The 27,035-nt window shown below is 46.1% G+C and overlaps 1 pseudogene; it reads left to right on the top strand.

Annotated features, from left to right (window-relative positions):
• Nucleotides 1-4,157: 4,157 nt before the first annotated feature.
• LOC149324953 (uncharacterized) lies at nucleotides 4,158-14,006 on the top strand (annotated as a pseudogene).
• Nucleotides 14,007-27,035: the final 13,029 nt, after the last annotated feature.

Below are 27,035 nucleotides of genomic sequence, written 5' to 3'. Positions count from 1 at the left end.
CACAACAATTAACCAAAGTTTGTAATTCTTCCTGGCTATCTGCTAACAGTACAATATCGTCCGCATACATTAAACGCAAGAATATAGCTCTGTTGCAGCGCCTCATGTTTGAGTCACCAGCGATAGCGTACTCTGCCCCTCCCTCCTAACTTCCGGATCTTGCTGTCTCTTATCAGCGACTGTGATCTCATTTCCTGGGGCCCGATTCTTGATATTCGCCAATCCGCCATGAGCGGGGCGTACCCGTGACGTGTGAATCGGGGCGGTGCGAAAATGCGGAACAGCAGAATAGAATGACGACATTGAAGAATAAAGAAAAAAGTATGAAAAAAATAAACTGTGTCGTCTGCTACTTGGCGCCAAGTACAAAAAACACCGCCGAGTTGCGGCGCGAAGGTCAGTTAGCACAGTAGCGCCGTAGAGATGGACAGTGGCCGCATTTGTTTTTCCAGTCCCGGACTACTTGCTGGCAGGTATGGGCTTCCGCTCGGACAGGAAAAGCGTCATGGTCACATGATTTACTTGCCATAGGCTGCTTTCGAACACGGCGCCAGAGCCGGGCTCCCCCTCGGTTACCGTACAAGGACGCTGTCATCTGCTAGCAGACGATGCAAGCCACGGCCACTACGACGCCGAAGCAACGCCGTGCGCTCGATCATGATACTGAGTCGATTTAAAGGGACTATGAAACAAATTAATTGAGATTACGTAAAGATAGGCAATCCATCACTCGTCACCCCAGCGAAAGAATTTTCGAGCTAGCATGAATAACAACGAAGTTATAGACGATTAAAAATCACGCTCCTCCTCTCCCCCCTCAACTCATACGCGCGGAGCACCAAGAAAAAATAAAGAAAACAGCTCCGGGACTGGGCTCCGCCCATGAATACGTCATTCGCTGACGTTCGGTTCACGGCTTCCGGTTGTCGCACTCCCGAGGAGCAGCGTGCGGCGGCAGCGTCTCTCCGGTCTCGGCGCTTTCTTTGCTCCCGAACTCCCGGCAGAAAGAGGCGGCAGAGGTAAATTGGAAACATATGCGTGAAGGCAATGCCCTGGCCCGCGCTTGCCCGAGGGGGTCGCGTGGCGCCTCAAGCAGACGATTTTCACCGCTACCGGAAGTGTGCCCGTGACGTCGTAGCTGCCGCGGCTCGAGCGAATGACAGCGTGTGGTGGCCTACCGACGTCATGGGACTAGTGACGTCTGCTTTCCCGGTTTTGGTTTCAAAATCGCTCCCTACGAAGACACCAATCGGCCCGCGAATTTTAAAAAACGCGATTTTTAAGAAGCCATAACAAATTGCCGGCTCAGTTCCGAAGACTCATACTTGGTGTCAGTGCTTCTGAGCATAACTTCTAACATTTACAAGCGTCTTTTAATTCTTTTCATGGTCCCTTTAAAGACTGTACTGTCAGCTTAGCGTAGGTGCATTACAGAACTCAGCTTCGGAGGTATGCTCGCCGCTACTGCTTGCGGCGAAGTTCGCACAAAGTAGCCCAACTCGTTGCGGAAAGGCGGATAGACGAAAGCCTCCGCAAAAATGTTGACAACAAGCTCTATAGCTGCTCCAGGGGCGCGATTACGAGTTGCTCAAAATCGTCTCAATCGGAAAGTGTCTCAAAAAGTGTCTCATTTGCCCCGTTCCTATTGGTCGGTCGTGACCAGCGGCCATATTGGTTTTTTGCGTCACCGGCCGACGTCAGAAGTGCGCCAGAAGTGGTGACGTTGCTCGCCTAATTATGCGAGCCGATTGAGACGATTTTTTGAGACTGGAACGAGTGATCTCAAACCCATAGAGTTTCTTACTATTACCTAGAGGGAAAGCTGGCGGCGCTGCCCTTCAGCCACCATGGACGCTCAAAGCATCATGGGGCGGTGAGCTACTTGTTGCGGCACAGTCGTAATTTTTCGGGAACACGGAGTGGCACTAGTGAGATGTTTCATTCCTAAAACGCTGTTCGTGTGTGCGCAGACGACTTTCGCGCGAACGCAGTGTGCAAAAACCATAGTAGTAAAAACGCATAGACACACGACGCCAATAAAAGTTTCACTTTTCCGAAATGACATTAAAAAACTTCTTCAAGTACCTCAGCAACAACATTTTTTTAAAAACATATTTACTTTTAAAAATGCGCCTGTTAATTACGAAATATTAGTTTTTATAGTGTTCATTACTTGGCCAATAGGAGAGCGAGTCGTCTCTTATTTTGGGCAAACTTTGCACTTAAATGCTTTTCTGCTCGTTTGTTGCAATCATTAGACAAGATATTGAATGTTAGGGCATTCTTGATTATCAAATAGCGCTTATTTTTGCATTATTTCTGGCCAGTTGCAGTTCCGCAACAAGTAGCTCACCGCCCCATGATGCTTTGAGCGCCCATGGTGGCTGAAGTGGTCTCGAGGGGTCGCCATGCAAACTCCCATAGACGGGCCGCCAGCTTTCCCTCTAGGTAATAGTAAGAAACTCTATGCTCAAACCGCTCGAGACAGAAAATGGCCGGTGGCCGCGCGAGCAACGGTGTAAGAGGGTGCATGAAGACGGTTTTGACGTGCCGGACGAGTTGTTTCGACGTTTTGACATAGGAAGGAGCATAACGGCTGTGCGACGAACTCGCCGTTGAACTTGGAGGTGTGCGGGTGAGTGCGCGGTAGTGAAGCGGCAAGTGCCTGTGCGCGCCTTCGCCGCCGGTGGGTTTCAAGACACCGTAGGAAATGAAGTAAACGTCGGCGTAGCCCAACCGACTGTGGAAGTGTTTGCGGTGAGTTGCGGAGACCACTGTCAAGTCACAGAAGGTGCGCGCTTTCCGACGAGACCCCCAAGACAAGGCGGCGGCGAAGGAGGACTTCCTTCGCATAAACTTTCGCCACCGCAGTATCCCCGGCGGCGTCATCCGAGCATCATCCGAACGGAACGGCAACAACACCAACACGAATGACAAGTGCTTAACCCGAAGCGGGCGGCATGAGTTGGTTACGAGGCGTCGTGAGTGATTGTTGGCGCAGTGACCGGGCGCGTGCCGGCTCTTAATTCCCGCAGTGAGATTGCAAGCTCCCAGCAGCTGCACCGGTCTGCTCCCGTGTGTCGGCAGTTGCTGCAGTGTGATTATTCATAGTCGCCGGGTATTTTCGGAACAAAAATAAATAGAATCACGCATCGCCCTTGGAGCACATTTGCCATCGATAGCAGGCTAGGTGAGTTCACACTGGCGAGTCGCGGAGGTCGCGCGACAGGCTTAAATCGATTTGTTTCGCTTCCTCCCCGCTTTACATGTGCTTCGCAAACCGTAACTAATTGACCGAAATCGGTCGCCTAGAATACTAGCGCGACGTTTGCAACTCGCCAGTGTGAACTTGCCTTGACGCTGCCTTCGCCGGTTTTCGAGCCAAGCGCTCCTTCCAAATTGATCTCGGCAGACTCGTAGCAATCACTGCCTTTAAACAGATTTTTCCGCGCACTTAAGACGTCTGCGCAATACTTTGATTCTGCGTAATGTGTAAAAAAAGAGGACAGCCGTCGAATCAGCTGATTTTTTTTTGTGGCTGCCATGTTTACAGTGTACTAGAAAGGCTTTCTAGTACACTGTAGCCATGTTTACGATGGGTGAATGTGTGGGTGGAGGGATAAGGCTGAATGTAGCTGAATTCTTTGAATCAGGCGGCAGCTCACGCCACCTGGCCGACGCTTTTCCAGCGTCAGTGCGCCCTCGCGGCAGCAAAAGTGACTGAAGAGCAAACTTAATTGCAGAACTGAGGACGCTTCTTATTTTGCTTAATGTTGTTAGGTTTGAAACATAGTTTGTTGGGAAAATAAAGCATTGTTCATTTTATTAACGGCTTGTTTACAGCAAAACGTTTGCATACGGTCCCCTAAATGCTTCCTGGGTGGAGCCCTGCGGGAGCTACTAGGCAGAGCAACGGGTCCGTCGTCCCCCTTGTCCCCCCTTCAGTCCGTCCCTAGCAGCATCCAGCTCTGTCCCTCCCTAGGATTCCCCGTCCCTAGGAACATTTGTTTGTGTTGTTTGCTTAAATAAAGATTCTTGATACGACTGCAATACAAAACTTATGCATTTTATAAAAACTTATGCATTTTGTAATCACGTTTTTTTATGTTCTTGTTTCTATATGAAATGAATTTGTTGGCGCGTTGGTATTACTTGTATCCGATCACGTGACTGCTTCGATTTCGCAGGCGCAGATTTCAACCGGTCACGCTGTCATCGGTGGTGTTCTGTGCGAGCCCTAAACTTTGTTCAGCGTGCCTGCTGAACGGTCCCTGAAAGCTGCCCAGCGTGCCTGCTCAACGGTCCCTGAGCGTGCCTGCTCTTTTAGTTTTCCACCTGTTGCGTTAATTGGTGTACTGTAGAGTAATTTTATTGTCTTGTTTTGGCGTCGTTGTATCATTACTCGAAGCTACTAACTTCACCTCGGCTACGTTAGGACAGTGGGTTAGGACATCGCCGTTAATTGCGTTTGCGGGGCTCGGGGATTTTTTTCTAGCTGTTGCGCTAATTGCACTTGGTGCATATTCTCCGTTGCTCTATTCTCGCGAGTTTGCGCAGTTGCACGTGCTTTGTTTTAAGTTGTTGTTTGACGTCCCGGGGATTTTTTTCTAGCTGTTGCGCTAATTGCACTTGGTGCATATTCTCCGTTGCTCTATTCTCGCGAGTTTGCGCAGTTGCACGTGCTTTGTTTTAAGTTGTTGTTTGAAGTTTGTTTTCAGTGCTGTGATCATTGTCCTTGCCACCCTCGTGGCCTGATTGGAATGGAAGAACCAAGTACACCACCTGCTGAGCCACCAGCACGAGATAAGTATCGCTGCCCCGTGTGCCAAGCTGAATTCACTTTTCAGCAATCCCAGAGGAAGCATGTGCGAAATAAGCATCCCGAAGCTGCGAGCTCATTAGCTCGTGAGAAAACTTATGCATGTGACCTCTGTCCTAATGCTTTTCTCTACTGTCGTGAATTGTTGCAGCACCACGAGCAGGAGCATGGGTTCGTGGCGAGACGCAGCACTCTGCAGTTCTCTTCCAGTGCAGGTGAGAAAGATGCACGTGTTCTTGACGTCTTTTTTTTTTTTTTTAACATCCACGTACGGAGGAATCTATGTTAGCTTGTGTACAAACGAGCAGGTTTATCTAGAGCGCCCGCGCTGTGTTCTGCAGAGCCCCCCCAGAAAAAAAAAATTAAAGATGTAATGGTTTTTGTGCCAAAAATGTTGTCCAGCTCCCTAGGAATGACTATAGAATGATCGTTGGGTCTCCAGAGCACAGCTCTCTAGACGTCCGCTCACCTCTGTACATATGTGCGCATTACGAGCAGGTGAGCAATATGCAAAGCAAATGGTGGGCTTAAACACGTGGTTTACTCAAAAGGCGGTATTTGTATGTGCAGGTGCCATCGCTGAATTTGCCAACGAGCAACAAAAGCATGGGAGGAATCGTTATCCTCTTAATGGTTTTTCATGGCTTCCATGCATCTCCTTACCTGCTCCTTTGGTGGGCTCAGTAATAGGGCCTGCATATATAAAGTGGAATTAACCTAAGTCCAGTGCTTAACCTGGGTTTTCTTGTGGTGTGTACTTTTTGATGCATAATGCTTATAGACACCAGCAATGGGCCTTTTTCACGTTGGGAGAGCGCCCCTAGCGGCGGCCGCCGAATCACAATTGGTGGTCTGGTCGGTCGGTTCCCGTCCGTGCTTTGATCGGTTGCTGAAGTTTTCGTGCTCATCCAAACGTCGCCTATAGTGTTTCAGTATGGTTTTGCCTTAGTGCTGTGAACATTTTCTTTCTGTTGAGCTGACAATGGATTTCACGCAGTTTTTGGACGCGTGCAAGCAGTGGACGTATGATCTGACTTCTGTGTCTCCGGTTAGTGACAAAGTGATTGACATGCACTTTGGCGCATCGAACCGGCCACTGCGGAAATGACAGCCTTTCAAAGAGGAGAAATACATACGCCGCATTTAATGTTGCCTGCTTAAGCACTTGTCCGAAGACGAGCTGCTGATACTGTGATAGCGGGGGCGACATGCGGCTAGCATTCTTGTGTTTGAAGATCGATGGGTTGAAAGCCCGACGGGGGTACCTAGTCGACCGTGCTCGTTGTTTGATAAAAAGGCTGTGCCAGAGTGTTGGTAATGCACACACGATCTCGCAACGTGATACAGTGCTGTGGAGGTGCCGAGCCGCCTGACAACCGGCGCATTCGTCTTGCTCGCGAGCGCACGAGAGTTACGCTGAGGAAGCCGTCGCCTCGCACTAGCATAGTCCACTACACTGCGATGGTCTGAAATGGGCACAATCCACTGCAGCAAAAGATGTCGAGGCGACTGCTTTCGCAGAGAAGTTGCTCCTGTGCGAAAGGTACCCGGCGTTCTGAAGACGTCGTCGTCGTTTCGGCGAACACTGTTGTCCTCGGTCGTGCGCTCCCCTCGAGGGCAACCCTGCCAAGGCGCGCGCACATTCCCGCAGGCACACTACATTCATTTTACCTTTCACCCTATCTCTTAGGCTCTCTTCTATCCGCATGCGGCAAAAAAAAAAAAGAACTGCGCGAACGAGTCAGGGACGGCGAAAAGGTAAATACGCACACAAACACAGTCTTTGCCTCTTCGTAGTTCGCGTTCGCGAAGTTCTTCGCGTCTATGTGAACCAACTAGCTCGACAAGTTCTACTGAAGTTATTATAATCCACGGGGTGTAGTTGACAGACCCGCACAGTTTCCGTTTATTCTTTTGTGCAGCCACTTCTGCTACACTAGCAAATGGACAACAGAGGCGTCGCACCCCGTGTTTCACGCTACAGCTTCTTAGAAAACAGAGTGCAAGAAAGAAGAAATTGAGCTTGCGCCTGTCACAAAGTGGTCACTGCAGACACGCGAGTTTGCTTCCTCGCAGCTCCATCAACATTCACACTGCCTGCACCCACTTAGCCCTGTTGCTGCATGCAGTGATGCCGCTGGGAACTTGAAAAATCTTACACTTCCTGATTTTTTGCTAAAATTAAAGCATCCCGTGGCGGCGCATCTCTGAGGCATCTCGCCAGCGATTTCACCAGGAACGCAAAGCGCAGAGTTGTCGACGACTAGGCAGCAGCGAAGTGCCGACCGAGCGACGCAACCGGCCGCTCAACTATAGTGCCTAGTAGCTCAACTGGCCGACGAACCACCAAAAAACATGGCGGTCGCGCGCTTCCCGCAATGCATTGCGGGCGCATGCGCAGAGGGCCACCATGAAAAAGGTCCATTGTTACCAATTAGACCATGTTTGTGCTTTGGCAAATGTGCATTATTTCAGAGGTTGAGAATTGATACCCAGTGGTACTACAGCTTGTACATGATGGCTGTCTTGTTAGAAGATAAATTTTTGTTCTTACAGCTGGTGAAATACTTAATGTTTCCTTCTGTGAAATGTTTACATGGTTTTACGCTAATTATTTTTAGCTTGTAAAAAAAATGTGGACCTGATGGTCTTCTGAAACTTTTATTCATGTTCATAGCATTCTGGCCTAAGTCACCTGAGAGTATATTTGTACACTGCTTATGTTGAGGCAAATGCAAACGATTAGACAAAAAGACAAGACGTGACATGCGTGCGGCCAGGTGGGGCCACTTTACATGCGCAGGAGACCTCTGGTATACTGGCATACGTCTCTGGAATGTTGAAAACATCTAATGACATTAACAAGCAGTGGCTGTCCAAATTCTTGTAGGCGTAGGGAGCAAATGTCTCTTAATGGTTTTTCATGGCTTCCATGCATCTCCATACCTGCTCCTTTGGTGGGCTCAGTAATAGGGCCTGCATATATAAAGTGGAATTAACCTAATTCCAGTGCTTAACCTGGGTTTTCTTGTGGTGTGTACTTTTTGATGCATAATGCTTATAGACACCAGCAATTGTTACCAATTAGACCATGTTTGTGCTTTGGCAAATGTGCATTATTTCAGAGGTTGAGAATTGAGACCCAGTGGTACTACAGCTTGTACATGATGGCTGTCTTGTTAGAAGATAAATTTTTGTTCTTACAGCTGGTGAAATACTTAATGTTTCCTTCTGTGAAATGTTTACATGGTTTTACGCTAATTATTTTTAGCTTGTAAAAAAAATGTGGACCTGATGGTCTTGTGAAACTTTTATTCATGTTCATAGCATTCTGGCCTAAGTCACCTGAGAGTATATTTGTACACTGCTTATGTTGAGGCAAATGCAAACGATTAGACAAAAAGACAAGACGTGACATGCGTGCGGCCAGGTGGGGCCACTTTACATGCGCAGGAGACCTCTGGTAGACTGGCATACGTCTCTGGAATGTTGAAAACATCTAATGACATTAGCAAGCAGTGGCTGTCCAAATTTTTGTAGGCGTAGGGAGCAAATGTAGACTGAGCAAGTTGTGTTCTAATGGTCTGCAAAAAATAATAAATAATAATGAGCAGGGCATGTAATGAGAAGGCAGCCATGCTGCACCTTTCACTTGGCCCTTCCTGGAATGCTAGACCATGCTGAAAGTGCTCAGTAATGGCATAACGACTGCACATGCTACTGAAGTGAAACATTGAGGCACAGCCTGCGGCTTTTCAAGGGGGCCTTACATGTGTCGCTGAAAAAAAAGGTGCAGTGTTTTCAGGGAATCTGTTTGGTCATCTCATGACGACATTGTGCATTCACAAGTGCATAAAATTTTCTCTCCTGGTGTCTTATGTAACTCTTTGCTTTTCGGTTTGAGCTTGCATGCGTATGAAATTAGCACCAGCTTTTAGCAGCGCTATTGTTGTTCTTGTTGCATTTATTGCAAGGTAACTATTACATTAAATTCTTTATTTCTGCCTTGTAAAGATACAGACAGCGGAGGCGCAGAAAAAGCTGAGAGACAGCTTGACTAAGCCGCAGCCCCCTTTCGCTTGGCAGCAGCTTGACAGCAAGGCTTTTAATACAAAAGGCAGTTGCAAAGCGTGATAACAAGTATACAATAATGAGCAGGTACAAGAGAAAACGAAAGAACATTATACAATATTAACACAATATTCACATAGGGTAGACACAGGTAATGGCAGCAAAGAAAAAAAAGAGAAAGAAGAAAAAAAAAAGCACAAGACAAAAAATCCTACATGCTAGCATACAAAGCACGCAAAGACCTGTTTGACGAACTGAAAAGGTCAAAATTATTATATATATACGCGTTTAGCAGGGACGGAAGAGTGAACTGCAGGCGTTCTCTACCCGAGTTTAACCGTGGGGTCGGGACTATCCATGTCTCCGCATACCTTGTTGTGTAGCTTGCATCTCGGGTATGTAGTTCAGCAAGTTTACGTATGTGGTTTACATTTCTACGTGTTTCGAGTTTAAACCGGACACTCAAGCGATATTTATACAAGTTGTGTATTTTTAGCACACCACTTTGTAGAAAGAGATCTTTGCTTGGCGAGTCCCAGGGGACATTGTAAACATGACGAAGAAACTTTTTCTGAAAAATGTAGATACGCTGAAGACAGCTAACCGTAGCTGTGCCCCACACTAGATGGCAGTAGTTTAAATAGGAGTAGAAAAGTGAATTATAGAGGAGTAACTTTACTGCTTTTGGAATGACGTATCTGAGCCGACTTATGACTCCGGTTATTTGAGCCAGTTTCGTGACAATATGGTCCGTGTGGTGTTCCCAAGACATGCTGGAAGAAAAAACTACTCCAAGGCATTTAAATTGTTCAACTATGTCTATACGTCGCGAGTTTAGTTTAATCTCGATGGGGGAAGGAAGTACTTTGTTTTTAGGACGAAATGTGACAGCTTTTGTTTTCTTCTCATTTATACGCATGTATCTGGATTCGCACCACTTTTGTAATTCACTCAAGGTGTCATTGCATTCCCGAACAAGGAGATCAAGATCATTTCCAGTAAAAAAGATGCTAGTGTCGTCAGCGTAGATAATAAATTTAGCGGCGGAGTTAATGTTGGAGATATCATTTAGGTACATATTAAAAAGTAATGGTCCCAATATACTACCCTGGGGAACGCCAGAAGTAACAAGTTTTAGTTCAGATGTCACATTGTGTATGCTTACAGCCTGTTTTCTATGCGAAAGATATGATTTCAGGATCATTTGAGCCAGTCCACGAATACCACAACGCTCCAAGTTTTTCAGGAGTACACTGTGGTTTACTAAATCGAATGCCCTCGAGAAGTCCACGAAGACACCAATAACAAAGGCCTTATTTTCAAACTGTGTTAGTATATATTCCTTTTGTTCGAGTAGGGCTAACTCGGCAGATTTATTTTTACAAAACCCAAATTGATTAGGTGACAAAAGGTCATGTTTATCAATGAAATCAGACAACCGTGTATACAGAACTTTTTCAAAGGCTTTCGAGAAGATTGGGAGTATCGATACTGGTCTATAATTTCCTAAATCATTGCGGTCTCCTTTCTTATACAAAACCGTTACTTTGGCTATTTGCATTGTTTTAGGAAATGTGCCCGTAGTAAAGCATAAGTTAAATATATCTGCAAGAACAGGGGCAATAACTCTTATAACATGCTTGACAGGCCTCACTTGAATGCCGTCAATGTCACAGCTATGGCTGTTATTTAGGCTTTGTACGACTGATATAACCTCCTCTGTCGTAACTGGGTTCAGAAATATTGTGTCCCTATTGTAAGAGCTAAAATAGGTGTTGAAATCACTTGACGGGGTGTTATGGGCAAGGGTGGTAAAAAAGTTGTTGAAGGCATCTGCCAACTCTCTGCCGGATACATCTTTATTATCAAGCTTTGAAGCCCGCGGGGCAGCCTGTGGTTGCTCACGCCTCAGTAAGAAATTCAACCTTGACCACAACAGATCGTGGCGACCATTTTTAATTTCAAGAAATGTCGCGAAGTATTCCGCACGAGCGAGACGTAGCTTTTTTGTTAATCTATTTCTGTATTTCTTAAAAATGCTTAGGTCATCTGTTGAACGTGTGTTTAAAAAGATTTTGTACAGTTTGTCTTTCGTTTTAATTTCTTGGCGCAACTCAGAAGATATCCAAGGTTTGCGTGTTTTACGCTTTATTGCACGCACTTTTAGCGGGAAAGAGGAATGGTAGAGCTGTTTAAATACTCGGAGGAACTCATCGTAAGCCTCATTTGCGTCACTGGTAACGTCAATACTATCCCACTCAACTTGTTCCAGTGAGCTGTGAAATGAATTGAGAGTAGCATTGGTTATACTTTGGTACTTCGCTTTCTCCTGTCGGTACTTTACCAGTCTAGTCTTATTTATGCATGCAAACACTGGAAGGTGGTCACTGATCGCACATGATATTACGCCCGACTCAACTATCGGTAGGGAAGTGTTCGTAATCAGCAGATCAAGAAGCGACTCACTTTCTTGTGTTACCCTTGTTGGATCGTTAATAAGATTAATAAATCCGTTCGAGGCCAAGACTGCGTTAAAGTCTCTAGTAGAGGAATTATCCTTCAACATATCGATATTAAAATCACCTCCAGCTATTAGAGTGTATTTGTTATCTGTTATAAAAAAAGAAAACAGTCGTAAAATTCCAAAAACCTAACCATATTTCCCTTCGGTGGACGATAGCAAACAGAAAACACGAACCTTCCAGTACAGGCAGATAGCACTTCAAAATCTTCAGTAATAAGACTGTACGAGTCCAACTTGTCGCATTCAATGTCATCTGACACCAGTAAAGCCACTCCACCCCCCCGGAGGCTGGAGCGGTTCAAGTAATAAGTTTTGTAATTGGTCATCCTGAAAACGTCGGAATCATCTGTGCTCCAAGTCTCACTGAGCATGATCAAAGAAAAAGCAAATGAAAATTCGCCAAAGAACTCCTCTAAACACAATATCTTGTTTTTTACAGAGCGTGCGTTGAGGTGAATAGCGTTAAGCGTTGTCGGCGCAACACACGAAGCAGTGCGGTTCAAGTCACTCGGCAGATAATACATCTGCTGCATGTCGATTATGTTTCAAGAAGAAACTCGAAAGATACCATGCTGAGTGCTATAGCCGATCCAAATCGCTATTTCCCTTCACATGAATGGCACTCATTCCCTCACTTCGCCTAACGAAAACCTTTCCATTGACATACCAAGTGAACTTATAGCCTTTTTCTTTGGCACAGACTTTAGTTGCCTGAAGCAGTTCTCTATTTCGGCGTGTTAAATTTTCTTGCATGAAAATGGGCGGGTCGCTATCTTTTAGGTTCTTCTTGTTCTTCAACCAGTTTTCTTTTGTAGCTTGCTTCGCAAAACGCACAAGGATGCCTGGCGTCTTATCACGTTTAGCGGGAAGTCGATGAACAGTTGCTATCTCCGATTCCATCAAGCGAGGCACTCGAAGTTTATCAGCCACGTTATTTAATATTATTTAATATTATTTAGTGTAATTTGCATAAGCCTCTGCCAGGCATGAGGAGGAGCAGCACCGCTGACTCGCTTGGTGCAAATGGCCTCGGTGTGCCGCATTGCTACTCCACTACCCATACTGGTACCAAAAAGGCACAGGTTTGAACCGCACCTCTGAGATAGTCTGTGGACCGATGGGTGGACAAAAATTCTGCGGGCAGAGAGGTGGAAATATAGTTGTTGAGTGCATTCCTGCATTAAACATAGGTTGCACAATCCCCTGCATAGCTTGGTTCGTTAAGCGTATGCGACATATGGAGGTCACAGGTCTGGATCACACAGGCAGCGTGTAGTAGAGCCGTCGTGGTGGCTCAGTGGTTATGGTACTTGGCTGCTGACCCAAAAGACACTGGTTCGATGCGAGACCTCGGTTTTGTTCGAAACACACGGCAAATGCATACCCGGCAACCGCCCATTTGCTTTTCTCCATGTGTGTTTCTGCGTTCTTTGTGTCTTTTCTCTGCTCCTAAGCTCATGTCGTTCAACGGAGCCAAGGTGTAGACAAGATGCACGAACGATAACTGAGGAGGCAGCGCGCACACAGAGGGCTATCTCGTGGCGTGATCACGGCGGGCGGGCACCGACGCTCTGTTTTACTATTTTTTACTTCTTATGACTAGGGTTCAAGGCTGTCGCCGGACGCTCCCTCCTGTTTTTTTTCTTCCTTCATGCGGGTTTGTAGGCATGTGCCAAAACTGAAGGCACTGCGGAAAGTGCGCAGACGATGCGACGTCCCGGCTACACCCACCCTTCGTCCAGCAGTCAGAACGACGAACCAATGGAATGCCTTTAGCGAAAGTTTTCCATGTGACGTCAAACGAGCCAGAGTAGAGGACAAGGACGTTTCCTTGTGGAAGGAAGGAACGAGCGGGCTTTGATTTGAATTTTTACAGCTTTTCGGGGTGCGTATGGCTCTAGTATTTTGCAGAGGTTATCTTCGATGCCTCATCTATGCAATGGGCTTGTTTTTCAAAAATGTCCGGACCCTAGGCAGTCGCCCTTTAAGAATGTGAAGGGAATAGTTGTGAACATAGTGAATTAAAAGCACTCATTGTGTGGTCTCTCTGCAATGAATATGTGCATTTTTTTTTTGTGTAGAATTTCAAGCCTGGAAGGAAGCGACTGAAAGGGAGGAGCAAGCGCAGTTCATCTCAAAGAGAGGGGTGACACGTTTGTCCTCGGGAGTGACAAAGAGGTACCTAGTATGCCACCGTTCCGGAGTATCTGTGCAGTCTGGAGATGGTAAGCGGCAGCCAAAAGCAGTGGGCAGCGTGAAATGCAACAAACATTGCTTTGCTAGTATGGATGTCACTCAGGATGGTGAGAAGGTGACCGTTGCGTACCAGGCCGAGCACTATGGCCATGAGAAGAGTGTGACGCATCTGCGCCTGTCTGCCACTGAGGTGGCCGCCATAGCGCTAAAGCTTAGTATAGGAGTCCCCATTAGAAGGATTCTTGCAGATGCACACTCATCTGCTGGAGACGTATTGGACAGGCTCCATACTCTGACTGCGAAAGATATATATAACATAAAGTACAAGTACAAAATTGGAAATGAGGAGCAGAGAGACCCCGATGACTTTGTTAGTATGCAGATGTGGATGCATGACCTGGAGGAAAGTACAGATTCAGCCTTGCTGTATGCTGATAAAGAGTTTCTCTCGCAAAAAGGCGTCAAGAACTTTAACATGGCCCTTATGACTTGCACGCAGAAGGAAATGTTGCTCCGCTATGGCAGCAAGGCTGTCTGTATTGACTCAACCCACGGCACCAACACCTACGGGTTACAACTTACGACTGTGCTTGTAATTGCAGATGACGGCACAGGCATTCCTTGTGCCTATCTTCTCTCTCAAAGCACATCGGAGGAGACTATGGTTCGCTTTTTTCAGGCAGTTAAGCAGAGCATTGGTCAGGCACTTAACTGCGAGGTCTTCATGTCTGATGATGCGCCAGCGTACTGCAATGCTTGGCAAAAGGTAATGGGGATCCCTCAGAGACGCGTGCTATGCACCTGGCATGTTAAGCGTAGTTGGAATATGAACCTCAACAAAGTCAGTGGCAGAGAAAACCAGAAACAGGTGAGCCAGACTCTGCACACTTTGATGACCTGCCCAACCATATCGGAATTTGAGGCCCTTCTTGAAAAATTTCTGGCGGCTAAGTTTGTGGACGAGTGTAGAGCTTTCGCAGAGTACTTCGAAAGGGTTTATGCAAAGCGCCCTGAACAGTGGGCACTTTGCTATAGAGAAGGCACTCGGCTCACAACGAACAACCACATCGAAAGTATGCATAATGAGCTGAAGACTGTTTATTTAAGAAGAAAGCAGTGTCAGCGCCTGGACAAATTGCTGCATACTTTGCTGGAATTTACAAACGACCGCCTCATCAAACAGCTCCTTTCGCATGTGAGGCCCATGGCAAGCCACCGAACAACCGAGTGCTACAAGAAGCACTGTGCAGGTGTCGAGATCGCTCAATCTGGCGTGAGCAAATCACCCGATGGATGGTGGTTGGTGCAGTCTCAGTCTCTGCACGATTTTAAGCACACTGTAGTAAAGGGCAGCATATCATGCAACGGGTGCAGCCACAGCTGCAAACAATGCAAAATATGTATCCACGCGTTGCAATGTGCGTGCATGGACTATAAGCAGCACTTGAGTTTGTGCAAACATATCCATGCTGTTGCTCAATGGGAGTGTCAAAAAAATTCAAGCGTTCAGGACTTGATTGACGATGACTTAGCTGGTCCTTCAACATCCGGAGAAAGTGAAACATTCTCTCTGGATGAGCCTCAGGCACTTCTCGACAGCATCCAGGCTGATGCAAACCTTGAGCCGAAAAAACGTGACCTTGAAAACTGCCGTACTCAGATTGTAGCTATTGTACAGGAATTATCAAACAAGGAATGGGATGGTCCAGCACAGGAAGAGTTGTTGCAAAAGAGAATCCACGACTTGAGACAGGTGGTAAAGCAATTTCCAGATAAGCAACCTTCCGTAGCGAAGCACACTGCTACCCACAAAAATCTGGAAAAGCAGCCAGATTATTGGCCCAAAAAGCATCGTACCTCTGTGAACACACGTTTTCCAGCTCCTACACTTTTGCAGCAGGAGTACTTAAAGCGCCAGTTGTTGGAAGATGCGGAGGTTCCTGTAATCCACACTGGCAGCGACCATGAAATGCTGCAAAAAGGTGTACAGTTTAAATAGTCATAACAGTGCTGCATTTGGTTATCAGGCATAGTGCACTAAATGTGTTGGCCACCATTGTGCTTCAACTGGATGTAGCCGCCTCCAGGGCTTCCTGAGAGTGCTGCCTAGAGTTGTGTAGAGTGTTACCTAGTGGTGCTCTCTGCTAGGGTGGAAAATGGATGGTGACTGAGGTGCTGCCTGGGTATAGTTTATTTTTGTGCACCATGAAATGATGGTGCAGTGGTATGCTCTGAACCATAGGTCCCAGAATGTGTGCCAGGAATTTGTATAGTTGCCTAGTGGTGTGCTCTGCTAGGCTGGAAAATGGATGGTGACTGAGGTGCTAGCCTGGGTATAGTTTATTTTTGTGCACCATGAAATGATGGTGCAGTGGTATGCTCTGAACCATAGGTCCCAGAATGTGTGCCAGGAATTTGTATAGTTGCCTAGTGGTGTGCTCTGCTAGGCTGGAAAATGGATGGTGACTGAGGTGCTAGCCTGGGTATAGTTTATTTTTGTGCACCATGAAATGATGGTGCAGTGGTATGCTCTGAACCATAGGTCCCACGGTGTACCAGGAATTGCGTATAGTTACCTAGTGGTGTGCTCTGCTTGGCTGGAAAATGGATGGTGACTGAGGTGCTAGCCTGGGTATAGTTTATTTTTGTGCACCATGAAATGATGGTGCAGTGGTATGCTCTGAACCATAGGTCCCACGGTGTACCAGGAATTGCGTATAGTTACCTAGTGGTGCTCTCTGCTAGGGTGGAAAATGGATGGTGACTGAGGTGCTGCCTGGGTATAGTTTATTTTTGTGCACCATGAAATGATGGTGCAGTGGTATGCTCTGAACCATAGGCCCTAGAATGTGTGCCAGGAATTGCGTATATTTACCTAGTGGTGTGCTCTGCTAGGCTGGAAAATGGATGGTGACTGAGGTGCTAGCCTGGGTATAGTTTATTTTTGTGCACCATGAAATGATGGTGCAGTGGTATGCTCTGAACCATAGGTCCCAGAATGTGTGCCAGGAATTGTGTATAGTTGCCTAGTGGTGTGCTCTGCTAGGCTGGAAAATGGATGGTGACTGAGGTGCTAGCCTGGGTATAGTTTATTTTTGTGCACCATGAAATGATGGTGCAGTGGTATGCTCTAAACCATAGGTCCCACGGTGTACCAGGAATTGCGTATAGTTACCTAGTGGTGTGCTCTGCTTGGCTGGAAAATGGATGGTGACTGAGGTGCTAGCCTGGGTATAGTTTATTTTTGTGCACCATGAAATGATGGTGCAGTGGTATGCTCTGAACCATACGCCCTAGAATGTGTGCCAGGAATTGCGTATATTTACCTAGTGGTGTGCTCTGCTAGGCTGGAAAATGGATGGTGACTGAGGTGCTAGCCTGGGTATAGTTTATTTTTGTGCACCATGAAATGATGGTGCAGTGGTATGCTCTGAACCATAGGTCCCAGAATGTGTGCCAGGAATTGTGTATAGTTGCCTAGTGGTGCTCTCTGCTAGGCTGGAAAATGGATGGTGACTGAGGTGCTAGCCTGGGTATAGTTTATTTTTGTGCACCATGAAATGATGGTGCAGTGGTATGCTCTGAACCATAGGTCCCAGAATGTGTGCCAGGAATTGCGTATAGTTACCTAGTAGTGTGCTGTGCTAGGCTGGAAAATGTGGTGACTGAGGTGCTGCCTGGGTATAATTTGTTTTTTGTGCACCATGAAATAATGGTGCAACTATGCTCTGAACCATAGGTCCCGAATGTGTGCCAGGAATTGCGTATAGTTACCTAGTAGTGAGCTGTGCTAGGCTGCAAAATGTGGTGACTGAGGTGCTGCCTGGGTATAATTTATTTTTGTGCACCATGAAATAATGGCGCAACTATGCTCTGAACCAAAGGTCCCAGAATGTGTGCCAGGAATTGCGTATAGTTACATAGTAGTGTGCTGTGCTAGGCTGGAAAATGTATGGTGACTGAGGTGCTGCCTGGGTATAATTTGTTTTTGTGCACCATGAAATAATGGTGCAACTATGCTCTGAACCATAGGTCCCGAATGTGTGCCAGGAATTGCGTATAGTTACCTAGTAGTGTGCTGTGCTAGGCTGGAAAATGTGGTGACTGAGGTGCTGCCTGGGTATAATTTATTTTTGTGCACCATGAAATAATGGTGCAACTATGCTCTGAACCATAGGTCCCGAATGTGTGCCAGGAATTGCGTATAGTTACCTAGTAGTGTGCTGTGCTAGGCTGGAAAATGTGGTGACTGAGGTGCTGCCTGGGTATAATTTATTTTTGTGCACCATGAAATAATGGTGCAACTATGCTCTGAACCATAGGTCCCAGAATGTGTGCCAGGAATTGCGTATAGTTACCTAGTAGTGTGCTGTGCTAGGCTGGAAAATGTGGTGAGTGATGTACTGCCTGGGTATAATTTGTTTTTGTGCACCATGAAATAATGGTGCAACTATGCTCTGAACCATAGGTCCCAGAATGTGTGCCAGGAATTGCGTATAGTTACCTAGTAGTGTGCTCTGCTAGGCTGGAAAATGTGGTGAGTGAGGTGCTGCCTGCGTATAATTTATTTTTGCGCACCATGAAATAATGGTGCAACTATGCTCTGAACCATAGGTCCCAGAATGTGTGCCAGGAATTGCGTATAGTTACCTAGTAGTGTGCTCTGCTAGGCTGGAAAATGTGGTGAGTGAGGTGCTGCCTGGGTATAATTTGTTTTTGTGCACCATGAAATAATGGTGCAACTATGCTCTGAACCATAGGTCCCGAATGTGTGCCAGGAATTGCGTATAGTTACCTAGTAGTGTGCTGTGCTAGGCTGGAAAATGTGGTGACTGAGGTGCTGCCTGGGTATAATTTATTTTTGTGCACCATGAAATAATGGTGCAACTATGCTCTGAACCAAAGGTCCCAGAATGTGTGCCAGGAATTGCATATAGTTACATAGTAGTGTGCTGTGCTAGGCTGGAAAATGTATGGTGACTGAGGTGCTGCCTGGGTATAATTTATTTTTGTGCACCATGAAATAATGGTGCAACTATGCTCTGAACCATAGGTCCCAGAATGTGTGCCAGGAATTGCGTATAGTTACCCAGTAGTGTGCTGTGCTAGGCTGGAAAATGTGGTGAGTGAGGTACTGCCTGGGTATAATTTATTTTTGTGCAGCATGAAATAATGGTGCAACTATGCTCTGAACCATAGGTCCCAGAATGTGTGCCAGGAATTGCGTATAGTTACCCAGTAGTGTGCTGTGCTAGGCTGGAAAATGTGGTGAGTGAGGTGCTGCCTGGGTATAATTTGTTTTTGTGCACCATGAAATAATGGTGCAACTATGCTCTGAACCATAGGTCCCACGATGTGTGCCACGAATTGCATATAGTTACGTAGTAGTGTGCTCTGCTAGGCTGGAAAATGTGGTGAGTGAGGTGCTGCCTGGGTATAATTTGTTTTTGTGCACCATGAAATAATGGTGCAACTATGCTCTGAACCATAGGTCCCAGAATGTGTGCCAGGAATTGCGTATAGTTACCTAGTAGTGTGCTCTGCTAGGCTGGAAAATGTGGTGAGTGAGGTGCTGCCTGGGTATAATTTGTTTTTGTGCACCATGAAATAATGGTGCAACTATGCTCTGAACCATAGGTCCCGAATGTGTGCCAGGAATTGCGTATAGTTACCTAGTAGTGTGCTGTGCTAGGCTGGAAAATGTGGTGACTGAGGTGCTACCTGGGTATAATTTATTTTTGTGCACCATGAAATAATGGTGCAACTATGCTCTGAACCATAGGTCCCAGAATGTGTGCCAGGAATTGCGTATAGTTACCTAGTAGTGTGCTGTGCTAGGCTGGAAAATGTGGTGAGTGATGTACTGCCTGGGTATAATTTGTTTTTGTGCACCATGAAATAATGGTGCAACTATGCTCTGAACCATAGGTCCCGAATCTGTGCCAGGAATTGCGTATAGTTACCTAGTAGTGTGCTGTGCTAGGCTGGAAAATGTGGTGACTGAGGTGCTGCCTGGGTATAATTTGTTTTTGTGCACCATGAAATAATGGTGCAACTATGCTCTGAACCATAGGTCCCGAATGTGTGCCAGGAATTGCGTATAGTTACCTAGTAGTGTGCTGTGCTAGGCTGGAAAATGTGGTGACTGAGGTGCTGCCTGGGTATAATTTATATTTGTGCACCATGAAATAATGGTGCAACTATGCTCTGAACCATAGGTCCCGAATGTGTGCCAGGAATTGCGTATAGTTACCTAGTAGTGTGCTGTGCTAGGCTGGAAAATGTGGTGACTGAGGTGCTGCCTGGGTATAATTTATTTTTGTGCACCATGAAATAATGGTGCAACTATGCTCTGAACCATAGGTCCCAGAATGTGTGCCAGGAATTGCGTATAGTTACCTAGTAGTGTGCTGTGCTAGGCTGGAAAATGTGGTGAGTGATGTACTGCCTGGGTATAATTTGTTTTTGTGCACCATGAAATAATGGTGCAACTATGCTCTGAACCAAAGGTCCCAGAATGTGTGCCAGGAATTGCGTATAGTTACATAGTAGTGTGCTGTGCTAGGCTGGAAAATGTATGGTGACTGAGGTGCTGCCTGGGTATAATTTATTTTTGTGCACCATGAAATAATGGTGCAACTATGCTCTGAACCATAGGTCCCGAATCTGTGCCAGGAATTGCGTATAGTTACCTAGTAGTGTGCTGTGCTAGGCTGGAAAATGTGGTGACTGAGGTGCTGCCTGGGTATAATTTGTTTTTGTGCACCATGAAATAATGGTGCAACTATGCTCTGAACCATAGGTCCCGAATGTGTGCCAGGAATTGCGTATAGTTACCTAGTAGTGTGCTGTGCTAGGCTGGAAAATGTGGTGACTGAGGTGCTGCCTGGGTATAATTTATTTTTGTGCACCATGAAATAATGGTGCAACTATGCTCTGAACCATAGGTCCCGAATGTGTGCCAGGAATTGCGTATAGTTACCTAGTAGTGTGCTGTGCTAGGCTGGAAAATGTGGTGACTGAGGTGCTGCCTGGGTATAATTTATTTTTGTGCACCATGAAATAATGGTGCAACTATGCTCTGAACCATAGGTCCCAGAATGTGTGCCAGGAATTGCGTATAGTTACCTAGTAGTGTGCTGTGCTAGGCTGGAAAATGTGGTGAGTGATGTACTGCCTGGGTATAATTTGTTTTTGTGCACCATGAAATAATGGTGCAACTATGCTCTGAACCATAGGTCCCAGAATGTGTGCCAGGAATTGCGTATAGTTACCTAGTAGTGTGCTCTGCTAGGCTGGAAAATGTGGTGAGTGAGGTGCTGCCTGCGTATAATTTATTTTTGTGCACCATGAAATAATGGTGCAACTATGCTCTGAACCATAGGTCCCACGATGTGTGCCACGAATTGCATATAGTTACGTAGTAGTGTGCTCTGCTAGGCTGGAAAATGGATGGCGCGTGAGCGAGCGTACCTCCATAGTTTGCTGTGTGGGTATAATTTTAGACTCGTGCACCACAAATAATGGTGCAGTGTGAATACATCTTATACACTTGTCGCGTGCTTTTGAACCATGAAATAATTGTGCACTGTGGCTCTAGGTTTTCTAATGCTCTGGTGTGCTCTGAACTGTACGTATGAACCGTACGTATTCAAGGTGTGTGCTGCTCAGTCATCTCAAGGTCTTGCTGTGCCTGGGTTTATGCTAGTGTACGTAGTGGTGTTCCGTGTGGGCTGCTGTGGTGTAATCTTTGCTGTTCAGTTATTCTCAAGAATGGTGTGCTTTTGACAGTAGGAGTCTGGCGCAGCCAGTACAATGATGCTGTGTCATTAATCTGGCTGTGCCAGACCCCGTTTATCTCTCGGCAGAACCTGGCTGCTAGAGAGCGCGTCTCCCAGGTGGCGGATAGGGAGGCTTCTACCAAACAAGGCAACTTCATTATCAGTGCATCAGTGTTCACATGGGGAAGTAGTCATCTTGTTGGATTTATGAAAGCAGGCTAAAAGCGGAAGCAAAATTGGTTTTAAGTTGCTATGCTTTTGTTTGGTAGGAGTGGTGCTTGCACCCGCGGACCAACAGGTTTTTCAGATTGAGCACTTCTGGACCTTCAACGGGTATACACGAAACTACTTGCAGTAGGAGGTGATAAGAGATTTAGACAGGACACTGTAAAACTATTTTAGGAGACAAAAGATCTTCTTATGAAACACCAAAGCATGAAAGCCTCTATCCCAACAGAAAGAAGTCTTTCGTCTCCCGCTTTTTAACACTGTTACTTGGTTACCTCGGCGAAAAGCCGTGACCAGAAGTCGAGAGGTTGCTCTCCTCTAGCGACCTGCCACCTGCAGGGCAGTGGTGCATTAACTGTTGTGCCAGGAATGGTCTGAGGACTCCCAGTGATTTATGAAGCTGCCCAACAGATTATGAGACTGGCAGGGAGGGGAGCAGTGAAATTATTGGTGGCAATAGGGTGCTTGGGAAGAGCAACTTGGGTCTCCCAAGCCCCATGGGTGGCTGTATCGGTCGCTCAAATTGCATCATTAACACAATTTGGCAACACCACTTTTTTTTATTTCATGCCACTCTAACATTCTTGTGTAGAATTTGCAATCAGCACTCCTGGTCGGCAATTGTTCTGCACGTGCAAAGGGTCCTGTGATGGGTCACCATCTGCTGGGGCAGCTGTGAGTAGAATGGAGGGAGCACATGGAGATCTGGTAAAGTTGCTGCACGTGTGCACTCATGCACCATAGTGGCAACCGGTTTTATCTTTGTCAATTATCAGTTGCCAGGTCCCTAGTCTGGAGGTCAAAACCTCCTCACATTTGATTGACTACCCTCTCCACCGTTACAATCGAGCAACTGCACTGAGATGGCACAGTTTTGTTTTCGTGTGCTTGCTTCGCTGCTGTGGTGGAACTTTTTTATCTATTTTTACTGCAGCAGTTCTTTCTTAGGGGAGAAAAAAAAATTGGCAGGGGCTTGACCACGTTTGCACCGAAATGTCAAGAGAAAGCCCTATGAAAGGCTTTGAACGTTTAACTGTTTATTTTGACACTTTTTAATTGAAGACATTTTGGTGATCTGTGAGGTAATATTTCAGTTCTGTTAGAGTTGCAATATTTTTACTGAGTAGTTGCATGTCCTAGACAGGTGATGAAGCATTTTATGTTGCTGCTCTCTAATGTCTCATTCGTTTCATGGAAACATTGTAAAAGTGGTGCTTTAGAGGCTGAAATAAACAACCAGATAAACAATGGCACAAAAATAAATGAAAATTCAAAAGGTCTGTGTGAGTCAACAGGAACCTAACACTGCAATGACGTCTGCTCAAGCATTTCCGTCAACTAGGTTGGGCCAAGGTGCCTGGTTCTGGCACAGTTCTGCAAGAAATGTTGCAGTAAATTTTGCCAGGCAGTTGTCAGCCAGACAGCGGCTGGTTTTAGTGTAGCATAGTCCTTCTCGTCCCCTGTGGTTTGTTTCCCCGCAATGCACCCTCCTTAGTTGTGTTGCTTTAACTAACCGGTGAGGGTACTGGTGTCACAGCGACACGAGCGCCACGGATGGCGTGTTTGCTCCACGCTTGCGGGGAGACACGGTCCTCTTCGGCTGGGAACGTGGGAAGTGCACTGACGTCCACACGGAAGGCTCCGCCGACGGGCGACCTCGTGGTGGAAACATGTTCCCGTCAGCTCGTCCCATCTGGCCTTGGAGTTTCCCCCTGCCCTAGCGTGGGCGAACGTTCGCTCGTAATTTTGCTGGTGAGCCGGACGTCCTCGGTTCCTCAGCGTATCTTGTTGCTAGCTGGCGTTATTGTTGCAGCAATAAATGCCTTGTTTGTGTCAGCCAGTGTGTCGTTCCTTTGTTCCCGCAGAGCAAGGCCCGCCATGGTCGGCATGCGCTCTATAGCATACGAGACCACGGGGTGGTGTCCGGTGCTCAACTGTGTCAGCTGCGGTTAAACGTATTTATTTCTTCATTAAAACCCCACACCCTTTACTTTGAAAGCACACAGTCATGGAGAACAGTTTATAGGAAGCAAGTTCATAGAGAATGATTTATTTCCTGCATTAAGTCACTGGCCAGGCAGTAATTAGAGCACGTGTGTCCTTCATGCTTGAGCACCCCAGCCATAATGGAGAGGTAAAATCTCAAAAGTTGTTTGTTCTTTGACCTTTTTTTCTTTTTATGGTGGGAAAACATACCTACACAAGCAGTGCCTAGTTGCAAACATTCCGAACGGCTGTCTTTCAGTGCGATATGAAATTTTCATTCTGGCATTAGTCTTGTGAAAAAAATGATGCAGACTAGGTTACATGACACAATAACACCAAGTTGGGAAACTTTTATTTCATACCACAGCAAGTGCAGCAGCCATAGATAAACTGCTGGCCTTCCCTCTTCGCCGCAGCTTTTGGGTGAACATGTCGGCACTAGTAGTGGTCGTAAGAAGGCCGGACACTACCTTGTCGAGGCCTGTTGCTTTGAAAATGTACCATCCAAAACTTACCTTCAGGTCACACCATGTATAAAAAGTGCTAAGAATGCAATTCTATAACAAGTACAAGGCATCCATTCATACCCGTGCAGTGCTTTTTGACACTGTACTCTGGCAAACAGAAGCTGCAGTTTTTGCCAGAAATGAGGTTTAATCCGATTACTTATAAATGTGCCTAACAGAGTTCCACCTGAAAACGAATGCTCATGACAGAGTACACAACTAAATTTTAGTTCTGTTCTGTCACTTCAGAATTTTGTGCAGCACATTAAAAAACAAATGGCCACGTGGACTGTGCCAACAAGCGTTGAATATTCAATTTTCAACTGCTAAACGGTGGCTGGGATGTACACAACATATTCAGATCGCATAAGACAAAAAAACTATTTTTGTAAATATTGTACTTTTTGCATGGCCTCTGTGACCTGAATGTATCTTGTATGTGTGTATGTCACTGCAATGAGCTGGCTTAAGTGAATTCCACACCCTAATATATACAACTGTCCAGCGCATCGCTCCAAAGAAAACGAAATTTGCACCCAAAATTTGTTGCCTCTACTGTAATATTTCGCTGAGCGGTCACAAAGTCAGGTATGCTATTCACACTGCATTATTGCACTACAGTTAATTTTATTTTATGTGATTCCTAATGCTGAATTGAAATCTGACCAACGATCTTATAATTTCTGCCATACTCTTGTGACTAGTTTTGCCGACTTTCCTTTCATTCTCAGTATGGCTCAATCTGGCTGTGCTGGTGGTTCTGCAACAGACTCATCCACTGCTGTGAAATTTCCATTTGAAATTTTTTTCTGCCACCCTGTTCAAGCTCATCAGGCGTGCATGCTAGTGATTCAAAACTATCGGAACATTGACTGTCGATAGTTTTTTGGAAACTAGCGATAGTACCGCTATCGATAGTGAAACTGTCAATGGTAAGACTATTGATAGTAACAATATTAGTATTATGCATTTGTTGGCCAGCGATATAACCAAAACATTTGCGATACCTGATTGGTTTGACGGTCTCATGTGGCTTAATGTCCCAAAGAGACTCAAGCTATAAGGGATGCCGTAGCATGAAAATACATGGAAGCCCATCTAATAAAGAGCTGATAAAGGAAATCCAAAAATGACACCTATGCAAAATGGAAAAACTAGAGAGAATGTTTACTACATTGGAATCGGAGCAGATGGAAGTTGATGAAGACGACGCTCTACAATGCACAGCGCGAGGGTGCAACTTATTTACACTCACAACTCATTTAGGCTCATTCAGACAAACCACTCCGCGGTCAACCACTTATAAGTTGGTTCGATTCGCCTGCACTGGTTCGCTAAAGTTCCGTGGCGGTTGATGATGATGATGATATTGTGGCATTGCCCTTTATAGCGGGCGGGCACAGAATTTGTGTCCTAGCCGAAGAAAAAAAATAACGAAGAGAAAAAAGGTGTCGCGAGCGTGCAGCGCCAGTCCCTGCAGTTCAAGTGCAGCTTGGCACTGGCTGCTTCCAAAACAAACGGTCGAGTGCATCGTCTGCTATCCTTGGCGTCACCACCCAGCCAGCAGCGTGGCGCCCATATATCAATGGCCGCCAACATCCCGAACTGTGTGAAGAATTTTCAAACAGGACATCATAGCAGCGAGGTGTTGCCATGCATCAGCATCAATGCAATCTCGCGGCAGCTAAGCGAAACGCATGTGTGTTCTTTTACTCAACACAACTGAGGTGTGCGCGTGCCGACTTGCATGTTGAGGGGTTGTTGCAACAACGTGCATAATGATGCATGCACGTGTGTACTTTTTAGTTAACATAACCGGCTTTAAGTACTGTTATAACTTTATGGGTGCGTCGGCAAGCACGGTGGTTGAGAAATACAAGGTACGTGCTAGCGAGGGCCGCCGTCCTCACCTCCGTCGCCGCCTTCTCGGGTGGCCAATTACTTTCTATTAGAGTCGGGTCGGTGTGGGGCACCGTTCTCATCGAGGAGTGGAATAATTTGAGTATCTCCGCCGTTTATCGCAAAGCGCAAGCTGTCGTCTGCTTCCATGTCGGCTGCTGCTGCACCATTTCGGCCCCGACCACTGAGGAGGTGCACAGTTTTGCTGAACTAGACCTGCACAACGTCTGCAGTTTTTTGAAACGAATGGCGTCGGGCAGACGGCGCCATCTTGCACTGCTAAAACGAATGGCGAAGTGCAGCACTGCATGAACCAGTTCATGTAGTGTAGGCGAATCGAACGGACCTATAGTGACTTGCGTATCACTCACTCATGACTCGTTTAGGCTTACCTTGACTCAGGGCTCCTATAAGCTCACACATCGAACAGCTGAATCGTTTATGTGTCCAATGGCCCAAGATATGCGCCTAAAACGCCAAAAAAAGTTGTTGAAAGCACAGTGATGCCATGAGCTCTTAATTGCAGCTAGACTAGCCAGGCCTGACCTAGAGGCCTGTAGCTGCCACCTGTAGGATTTAAAGATCTGAGGTCACTGCATGTGTTCGGCAGCCAATTAAAAAACAGTAAAAAAGTAGAACTTGACACAGCAAGCAACAGCTAATATCCAACGACACCTTGTGCGGCTACTAATAAACTGTTCTCACCTTTCTGTTATGGTTCTAGAGAGCAGCAGCCACAAAAATTACCACAAAACAATGAAACAGCTGTACATCATCAGCCAAAGCGTATTCAGTATTATGAGTTCACAGCAAACTCAAGTTCATGAACATTAAAATCACGCCCAATCGGCATCTTGGATTCACTTGGGATTGTTCAACCTTACACCATGGACTATTTAATTTGATAGGCCCACATTTACCGGACTGACCAGGATTTAGATCTTGATCTGAATGTGAGTCCGAACTCGCAATTTAAATCATGATTTCAACGTGAGTCTAGACTCATTCACTTCTCAGATCATGAT

The sequence above is a fragment of the Amblyomma mixtum genome, chromosome 10, assembly GCF_055824585.1.
Source record: "Amblyomma mixtum isolate Tamu chromosome 10, ASM5582458v1, whole genome shotgun sequence".
Taxonomy (NCBI): Eukaryota; Metazoa; Arthropoda; class Arachnida; order Ixodida; family Ixodidae; genus Amblyomma; species Amblyomma mixtum.
Note: the sequence above shows the minus strand (reverse complement) of the source record. Positions and strands in the feature narration are given on the sequence as shown.